The sequence below is a fragment of the Vulpes vulpes genome, chromosome 8, assembly GCF_048418805.1.
Source record: "Vulpes vulpes isolate BD-2025 chromosome 8, VulVul3, whole genome shotgun sequence".
NCBI classification, from domain to species: domain Eukaryota; kingdom Metazoa; phylum Chordata; class Mammalia; order Carnivora; family Canidae; genus Vulpes; species Vulpes vulpes.
The window spans coordinates 104,078,818-104,089,176 of NC_132787.1; the positions used below are offsets into that span (position 1 = coordinate 104,078,818).

Consider the following 10,359-nt stretch of genomic DNA (forward strand, 5'->3'; position numbering starts at 1 on the left):
TGGGGCAAAATGTAGGAAATAAGGCAGTCTCTTCAGACCCCTTCTTTCCACCACTGGTCCCCCCAGCAATAGGTTCATTCCAAACAGAAGAAAATGGGCTTGCTGTCTCCTCGTCTTGCTCCAGGCAGGCTTTCTCTGTAGCAGGTGCGTGCACTGTGTCTCCGGAGTGTGGGTTCGGGGCGGGAAGAAGGGGAGACCCAAGAACCTCCTGCAACTCTCCCTCCAGTCTACAGCAGTAAACACACCAGCTTCACATTTCTCCTTCTCCAACCACTCGTTTCTCCTCATTTTCTAATTTTAAGAGGTTTTTTAAAATGCCTGGGATGATTCTTTTTTTAAGATGGAAATATAAATCTTCTTGACACAACGTGGAATTTTAACCACAGAAAAGAGCACAGCATCTTTCCAGAACATATTTTGAGAAGGTGGCTTTGCCTCTTCAATCAGCATTTTCCTGGGGAGCTCCCCCCAGTCCTTCCTCCATTCCCACTTCTCAGCCAGGGCCCTCCTCCCCCAGGAAGCTTTCTCTGGTTGCCCAGGAAGCGGGGAGGGGGTCTCGTGTGTGCGACCTTGCAGCACCCCCTGTCTGCACCGCTGTCTTGGTCTCTGTTTGGACTCCCCAACAGAACATGACAGACTAGGGGGCTTATGCAATAGAGAGTTCTGGAGGCCACAAGTCTGGTGGATTCCGTTTCCGGTGAGATGGCTGCCTTCTCCCTGTGTCTCCATGTGGCCTTTCTTTGGTACAAGCACATTCTTACACAGCCACCAATCCTCCCGGATCAGGACCCGATTATTCTTTATCCTTAATTACCTTCTAAAAGCCTTGTCTCCAAACACAGTCACATTGGGGTCAGGGCTTCAGTCTCTGGGTCTGGAGGGACACAACTCACTCTACAGCGATTGCCCTCAAGTCCTCTCTGCTTTGGGGATTAACTCCTGAGCCGCACACATGCCTTCCCATTAGCGCAGCTGCGCTCGGGGCCCAGCAGGCAAGCGTTTGCTTCCACTATCCAACCTCACCCCATGCCAACCTCTCTGGGGTGGCTCACCCACCAGCCCAGGTACCTCCTCCCCTTTCCGGTAGGAATTCCTCAGCCTGGCTGCAGGCAATAAAGCCCATGCTCCTTCCAGACTGCTGGCCCCAGGCTTGTCCTCCCTCACCCTCTTCCCACCAGGTGGACTTCAGAGTTTCAGGGTCTGGGGGCGGGAGGTTCTTACAGTTTAGCATCTTGATTAGTAGAGTGAGCTCCAGGGCCCAGCAGGCCTTCTTCCATGGCCTAGCTCAGCCACGAACCAGCCGGCTGGCCACACAGCTGCACCTGCCCCGCCACACTGGGTTAGCTCTTTAGATGGAGGACAATAGCCCCACCTCACAGGGTTTGTGGGGGCCAGACTAGGTAAGTACTCTGGACTAGGACTAGCTTACCATTCTCCCGTGTGTTTGGGAATCATCCTTGAGCTGCTGCTGCACTCACCGTCTGCAGCCGCCCTGAGGGAAAGCAGACCTGCCTGCTTGGGTGGCAGTGTTTTGCACTTGGCACCTCCTGGCAGGCTCCCCGAGAATGCCTATTTCCTGCAGGACTTTCATTTTAAGCTTCGGTGAGCAAGGAGCTAACACCATTGTCTCCTGACCCCCTCCTGCACCCTCACTGTTTATACATCACTCGTACACATTCTGGTAAGCGCTGGAGTTTATCCATCGAGAGAGGGATGGAATCAAGGCTGGGGAACCTCAGGGCTGCTGTTAATGTCACACCTCGTTTCACAGCCTCTGGGTCGCCCTGCGTCTCCTAGTCAAGCAGACAAGACACGGATAACTGAGCCCGGCCCGCTGCTAGCCCTGCTCCCGTGCTGTTGATAGAGGCCATAGAAGAAGGCCGGGTTTTCTGGTTCCCTTCTGATTGGAAGCAGAAACAATATTGGGGTTTCTATCCTGGAGACTTTCCCTGCAGCGCTATGTTAGAGACACCTGTTTTTACATTTTAAAAATAAGTTTATTTTGGAATAATTTGGAGGTTCACAAAAAAGTTGCAAAGATAGAGTACCAAGAGTTTCTCCCAATATCCCCCATTAATATCTTACATTGCTGTGATCCATTTGTCAAAACTAAGAAACTGAGGGGCCCCCGGGCGGCTCAGTTGGGCAAGAGTCTGGCTTCAGCTCGGGTCATGATCTCAGGGCCCTGGGATAGAGCCCCACATCGGGCTCCCAGCTCAGGGGGGGGGGGGGGGCCTGCCTCTCCCTCTCCCTCGCCCTCTCCCTCTGCCCTTACCCCTGCTTGTTCTCTCTCTCTCTCCTTCTCTCTCAAATAAATAAAATCTTTAAGAAATCGACATGGGTGCCTTGCTGTTAACTAAAGCCCAGCCTTTATGTGGATTGCACCAGTTTTTCTATTAATGTCCTCTTTCTGTTCCAGGATCCAATCCAGGACACCACATTGCAGCCAGTTGTCACATCTCCCTGGTCTCTGCTCTGCGACAATTTCTCAGTCTGTCTTTTGCCCCAGTTCCCATTCCCCTGCTTCCTTTTTTGTTGTTGTTGTTTTGGTAAAATATGCATGACATAACAGGTATCATTTTAACTATGTGTAAGTGTATGATTCAGTGACATTCAGTCCATTCACAGTGTTGTGCCGCTCTCACCACCATCCCTTTCTAGAACGTTCTCACCATCTTGAATAGAAACTCTGTACCCGTTAAATATTCTTTCTTCTCCCTCCACCCAGCTCCTGGAAACCTCTCTCTGTTTCCCATCTCCAGGATCTCCAGAGCAGAATGATACGAGTTCTCTTTTCGTATCTAGCCTACTACACTCAGCATCGTGTTCTCAAGGTTTATCTGTGGTGTCGTATGCATTAGAATTTCCCTCGTTCTTATAGCTGAATACTATCCCTTTTTATGTACATAGTACACTTTGTCTATCCACTCTTCTGTTGGCCGACACTTCGATTATTTCCACCCTCGGGTGACTGTGAATAATGCCGGTGTAGACATTGGCGTACAAGTGTCTGATTGCCTGCTTTCCGTTCTTTAGTGCAGGGACCTGGAAGTGGAATTGCTGGATCATGTGTCCAACTTTCGAGGAGCTGCCATACTGTTTTCCACACGTTTCTCTGCCACGATCTTCATCATGAGGAACTGGCTACGTATTCTGTGGAACAGCCCGAGTCTGGTTTTGTCTGATGTTTTTGTCATGATTAAACTGGTGTTTTGTCTTCTTGGAAAGCATATGGCAAAGGTGAAAGGCCTTTCTCACCATATGGCATCTGAGGGCGCCTGCGCTCCACCTGACACTGCTGGTGATGTTAACCTTCCTCAGGTTAAGGCGATGCCTGCCCCCCTTCCCCACTGTCTCTAGTCTATTCTTCGGAAGTGAGTCACTAAGTCTACCCACCCTCAGAGGAGAAGGGTGAACTCTACCTCCTGGACGGGGAGTATGCACACATATTCTTGGAATTCTTCTGTATGAAGGACTCATCTCTTTTCCCATTTCTGTACTTATCCGGGTGTTTATTTATATCAGTATGGACCCGTGACTCTACTGGATACTCTGAGTTGCAGTCTAGGACTACATTATTTATTTTGTGGCTCAAATTGTTCTAGCTTTTGGCTCTTTCAAGTGACCTCTGGCCTCCTGTGTTCCTTCAACATGCCCCATCCTTTTGTTTTTTGAGCACTGCTTTACCTTCTGGTAACTACAGAAGAGTTTCAGGCTTATCTTGTGTTTTTCCCTGCTCCATCCCTAGAATCAGGCATTTCTCCTGGGAGCCCTGGTTCCTTTTATTGGAGAATCCTACTTAGAAACCGGCCTCTTGGCTCTGGGTATAAGATGCCGGATTTTTGAAGGAGAGCTAGTTGACACTTATTGACTGCCTTTGTCACCAGCAGATGTACCCCGTGGCCCCAGCAAACAGCTGTCAGCCATGATGAGCACAGACCCAAACCATTATTTTCTAAAGCAATAGGTGTTTGGTGCAAGACTTGTCTCATCTTGGGGGATAGATACCTGACAGCCTCACTTCTCAAAGCTGCCCATTGCAGGGCAGGGCACAGGATGAGGGAGGGCATAGGTGCCAGAGCTCGTGTTGTGAAGGGTTAAGCTGAGTTATTTCAACACATCTAGGTATAGGCAGGTTGCAAACACGCCCACAGTTACTCCAATCTGAGATGTGGGCAGCAGGAAGGTTGATCTCCTTGGAACATGTTGGGTTTAGGGCCAGGATGGCTGTTATTCCAGGACAGGGTGGAGTACAGGCTTGAGTACGGAAAGGTAGACAGGCTGGAAGGAGAGATGACCTAACTCAAATTCCAACCAACGAGCCTTCAGTAAATATCCTTGGAGGGCTATGGGCCAGAGAAATGGAAGCTGGGATCGTCTCCAAAGATCCAGTCTATTGGTTGTCATGTCCAAGTGGGGCCTGGCAGGTGGGCAGGAGGTAGACCCAGTGTGTGAGCTCGGATGGGAAGGTGTGGGAGCTGGTGCTGGGAGGCCAGAGTGCAGGATAAGAACCGGTGCTCAGCAGCGCCTGGGATGGAGCCCCTGTGCTGTCTCCTCTCTGCTTTCTGCCGGGTGTGGGCTGAGGCAGGCGACGCCGGGGAGATGATGGAGCCCAGCCCATGGGCAGGGCCCTGAGGAAGCTGAGGTGCCAGCTCGCCAGGCTGGCTCCAGTTTCCTGTCTGAGGAGCTGCCTCTTCTTCGGCAAGAGAATCCGGAGCCTACACTATCCCCAGCGCATCACAACATAAAACTTACAGAGGTGCCCACATACGTCAGTGGCAGAAGACGTAGGTTCTGTGACAGGACTTGGTGAATTTGGGTAGTGTAATTTGGTTTGCTATATATTTAATCCGCACAACAATGAGAGCTGTGTAGAGGTTCATTATGCATAGATTTGGTTGGCTTATGCCCTAGAAATTGTCTAGTGCAATTTTTAAAGTTTCTCATTACAGCCAAGCTCCCTAGAATCATTGCCTTTGTTTTCACAAATCTGGTAGCAACTTTGGTACTGAAGGATTCTTCCTTGGCCTGAGAAACAGCTTCTGATATTGAAAAGGGATGAGATCTTCCTGACATTGCTCGTGCCTGGGCTATGGCATAACTTCTGGAAGGGTCTGTGAATTATTTCTCAACAGGATTGGCTGGAGCTCGTGTAGACTGCACTGTGGAACTGAGATAAGAAAACAATGAATTTGTCATAATTATAAATATTCCCTACTTGGTTTTTCAAATGCAGAAGTAAAAGAAAGTCTTATGTCCTAATATATTTACAGATATGTTGTTAAAATCTGACTGTACTGTTAGTATTCGTTCTCCCGTTAGGTCATTCAACAAGTATCTATTTTCAGAAAACCATGCATGTGTTCTGCAGAGTAACTGTGTTTGGTGCAACACAGTGCAGCACACTGTGCAACACTGCAGCACAGTGTTTGGTGCTGGAGAACGAAATGGGTTGGCTCCTGCCTTTACAGGCTGATGGCCCCCAGGGGTAAATGTGAATGGAGGTCTGAGAACAGAGAGAAGGTGAAAGAAGGTGGAACATGAAGCCAGGGAGCCCCAGAATTCTATCTCTGAGCCCCTTGGCTGACTTACATCCAGACATTAACCGGATGATTGGGTGATGATTCAAAATGGTGAACTGAGCATACGTATTTACCTCTCCTACCTCTAAAAGAGCCACTGAAATGATATTAAAGAAGTATATAATTAATCATAAAAAGGAGCGTAGGGTGAGGGAGGGCTCTCAGAAGGCCAGATAGCTTCATGGGTTTCAAGAAAATGGATAACAGACAGGAAGAACACTGGTGATGGAGTCAAGTGAAGGCTGCTATGGGAATGGGCCCGGAAGGGGGTGCCATGGAAGGGCAGCTGTTCCTGCCCTCAGAGCTGAAGTCATCTGAGATGTCAGGTTCTTGACCACAGGACGCCGTGTGACCAAGGGGTGGAAGTGTTCATTGTAAGGGATTCGAGAGAACAAAGTAGGCAATGTGTATTATTTAAATAATTAATTAATCTGACAAACATTTAAGAACCTGAGAAACTTTCCCCCCTGCAACATTTGACAGGGGACCGGGACATCTGAGTTCCCTCTCAGACACACACATTTTGAGCAACAGCCTTTATTCCTTCATCAGGGAAGTGGTGCCATCAGGTTCCTACAATTTTTGTCCACATCGTGCAACTATTGCATTTTGATATATATGTCTTCCAGGCTGAAATGCAATGCAATCAGCCAGTAAAGGCTGAGGATTAAGGAAAGGGTTTCTAAAAACCTTAATTTCTCCTGCCCCCAAAGAAATTCTGTTAATGTAATTGAGCACTTTTACAGAGTGAAAGAACATGGTGATTTCAATAGATGCATTAAGAGCATCTAATAAAATTTAACATCCACTTATGACCTTTTTTAAAAGGAAAGAAAGCTGAGCACCAAAGATTCAGAAGAAAGCATCTTTAACCCAATAAAGGAGATCTAAAAAAAAAATCCTACAGATACCATCTTACTTAATGGTGAAGCATTAACGTAGTTCCTGGTAAAACTCAGAAAAAAAAAAGCCAGTGATACCCACCCCCACAGCATAATTTTATGTGGTACGAGAAGTTCCAGCCAGAGGAGTAAGAACAGGAAATAGAAGTTTTAAAGATTGGAAAAGAAGAAACCAAACTGCATTTTTTTTTTTTTTTGCAGATGATATGACTAGTATGTAGAAAAGCAAAGAGATCAGACGATTAGAATTAATGAGAGTTCAACAAGATACTAGATTAATTTTTAATTAGAAATTGCATTTCCATATGCCACACATAAGTTGTAAAATGTCATTTAAAATAAAATACCATTTATAATCGCTGCAAAACCAACCGAATAAAAATAAATCCAGCTACCTAGAAATAAATCCAACAAAGATATACACAATTTTTGTGGCAACTATGGCAAAATTTACTGAGTGATGTTAAGGAAAGCATACAGCTACGTCATGTGTCTTGACAGAAAGTCTCCTATCATAAAGTTGTAAATTCTTCCAAAACTGATCCATACATCTCATGTAATTCTAAGAACCCTAGTAGAATTTTTCCTTAAACTCAAAAAGATTATCCTAAAATCTGTGTGGAAAATAATAGACTGAGGGCAGTTAAGAATTCTTTGAAAGAAATCCATATTGGAGTGGGGCAGGGTGGGGGGGCTTTGCCCTCTGGGACCCTGAATGTGTCACACAACAATGGTAACTAGGGCAGTTTTGTGTTGACCCGAAGATGGACAAGCAGAGCATGGACAACAGAAATGGAGAGGCTCCTGAGAGAACATGATGTTGGCAGAACTGGTCCTGCAGTTCAGTTGGAGGAAGGATGGACTATCTGATGAGTGAAGTTGGGGTAGTTGGTCATCAGACATTGACTTCAACCCCCCTACAAAAATCGTTCTCAAGTGGATTAAAGACTGAAGTGTTAAAGTCAAAACTTAGAGAAGATATAGAAGAATATCTTTACAGTCTCAGGGCATGAAGGGACTACTTAAACAAATCCTAAAGGAGAAGATTGATACATTTGTAGGATTCAATGAATATTGTTCTTCCAAAGGCTATAAAGAAATTAAGAAGATGAACCACAAACTAGTAGATGGTATTTGCAACATATAATTGATGGAAGAGCTACAACATCTAAATATTTCTAATAAGGCACAACTATCTAATACCAAAAAAATAGAAAAGTATTTCCCAGAAGAGAAACCACAAATAGCTAATTAAGAATGAAAAGAAGTTGGGGCGACTGGGTGGCTCAGTCGGTTAAGGGTCTGCCTTCAGCTCAGGTCATGATCTCAGGGTCCTGGGACGGAGCAAGCCCTGCACTGGACTCCCTGCTCAGTAAGGAGTCTGCTTCTCCCTCCCCGCTGGTCCTTCCTCCACTCGTGCTCACCACTCTCTCGCTCTCTCTCTCAAATAAATAAAATCTTTTTAAAAAGAATGCAAAAAAGCGTAACCATATTAGCAAATAAAGAAATGTACACCCCAACCATTATAGGCTATCACTTAATATCTGCCACCACCACCCTGCCCCCGCTATGCAGAATGACAAAAAATTAAAGTCTGATAAGATAAACTGTTAGCAAAGGTGTGGAACAACTTTTTTCTATTGCTGGTTAAGGGCTAAAAGTGGTACAATCACAGAACATTCCAAAAGGAAGAGGTTGGGGGACCATGGCTCGAAGTTGGAGAGAGATGGGGGACGTGACACTTTTTGATCACTCTTGACTCCTTTTATTAACCATGTGTGAATACATATTTCCTCTCTGTCCCTTTCTCCTTCTCTCACATCCAAACATTTTGTGGATGTTAACAAAAACAAAATGTAGCTGTTCTCTTTCCAAGTTCAGCCTCTTGATATGCACAGGTGTGTGGATGGAACCTCAGAGGGACCACACAAGAACACACCAGGTGATGAAGCAGAAGACTATTTAGAGGGAGGTTGGTCCCCAAGGAGGTGTCAGGATGTGTCCTACTGATAACTATGTTAGAAAGCCTGGGCCGGGAACATTTCCCACTTCTGCTCTGTGGTGTGCATGTGTCACCCCATCTGAAGGGCTCATCTGTGTGTGAGCTGGCTTCTCCCGCCCCTCAGAGTCTGCTCTGGAACCTTCTCTGAGGCCAGCTCCTTGGTCAGGGTTGGTACAGAGGCAATTGTCTGTTAACAAGACCTTGGGGAAAGGCTCTCTCCGGTCCATCCTAGTTGTTTGCTTTGTTCCTTTTCACAGCAGATCACATTTGCACAGCCCATGGTATTTACAAAGTACATTTCTAGTTCTCTGCCTTGGGGTCCCCAAGGGTCCCTGGGAGGGTGGGTATGAGGCCAAGGTGGTTGGGGGATGTAGGGGAAGGGAAGGGCCAGCTCCGAAGAGCCTGGGATGTCCTTTCAGGGACTCCAGCATCCCAGAGGAATGGAGACTGGGCAAACCCGAGGCAGGAAGACCAGCTTACCAGCCGTGCCCAGGACCTGTGACCTGCCACCTGTGACCTGCCACCTGCGACCTGCAAGAGGTGATGAGGCCAGCTGAGTGAGAGCTTTCGGAGGCCCAGAAGGAATCAATGTTTCCTTGGATCTGTGACAGTTGACTTCTCCTCCTGGACCCCCACCCTTGATTGCCTCGAGAATGAGGCCTCTTACAGCAGTGGTTCTGGTCAGGTATAAACGTGGGTCCAAGCCTGGCCACGCACATCCATCATCCCTGAGAACGGTGGCCCAGGTGTGGCATGGCCTGCAGGACATGCCACGTACGAGCCCTCGACCAGGCCTGAAGCTGAAGTTCAGCCCCTGCCCCCACTGGGGTCTTCATTGACCGCTGAGATGGGCTTCCTGCTCCATCAACTGGAGATTTTCCGAAGTTAAATTCAAAGTTGCTAGTGGTTTTGAGTCACCTTTTCTTCTTTTTTTTTCAATAGCGACTCTTGAGTGAAAATTAGGCTGTTGTGTGGGTGGCTGTGAAGGGTGCCTCATTTCCACATCGGAGAGCTACCCACACAGCAGATTTTGGTAGCACTTGAAGTGGGACCTGATTTTGCCTCTCAGCTGCTATATTAAAATAAAAAGCCCTTAAGCTGATTATAAAGATACCAATTTAAATGTATGGATACCATTTCCGTGAGGGAAGGGCTGTCTTCATTGATTCTCTGAGACCTCATGTCCCCTGCGGGGGTGTGTGTCACACCTGCCTTCTAGCACTCTCAGCAGGGAACAGCCCGGGGCCGGGACAGACCGGGTGGCCGTGAAAAGGGCACTGGACAGAGAATCAGGTAGCTGAGCCTTGGGCCCAGCTCTCCGGCTAACTCGCATCCCATTCTCTGTCCATGCGGCAACATCCACACCTGCTTACCCAACTGACCACGTCACCCCGAGGACTGGATGAGCCATGGGTTGGCATAACTCCCTGCTCCCCCACTAAGCTGTCCTTGGTTTATCACTGTTGCTCACTCCCGAGGTGTTTGGGGACTGGGGGACAACCAGCTGCTCCTGCTTTTGTCTCATGCCAAATTGTCTTTGGGTTCCTTTGGAAGAATCCCGGGCCTTTACCGCTTTCATTCAGCCTGTTGAATAGCCTCTCAACTAGTCTTGTCTCCACTTGGACACCAGGGGAAAAGAGAGGATTGATGGAGGTGGTCGGAGAAGTCGAGGGAAGCCACAGTCCTCGCAGGAGGAAATCCAGCCATCCCCAGCGGGGGTCCGTGGTGGAGGAAGCTGTACGACCTGCCCCCACCTCTGCTCTCTGCCAGGGACCTGAAGGCCACAGTGGGATGGGGCGAGCAGCGGACCAGAGAATGAGTTAAAACAGGCAGGATCTGGCCCTTTCGGTGGACCTTTCTCATCACCAGAGGG

General features: G+C 47.7%; 1 long non-coding RNA gene across 2 annotated transcripts in view; it reads left to right on the plus strand.

The window, feature by feature from the left end:
* The window catches only part of LOC112927713 (uncharacterized), a 66,274-nt gene extending 58,177 nt beyond the window's left edge, over positions 1-8,097 (plus strand). For both annotated transcript variants that reach the window (XR_012003234.1, XR_003236600.2), the window contains one exon: positions 3,037-8,097. This is a non-coding gene — a long non-coding RNA (uncharacterized lncRNA). The remainder of the gene's footprint in view (positions 1-3,036) is intronic.
* Positions 8,098-10,359: the final 2,262 nt, after the last annotated feature.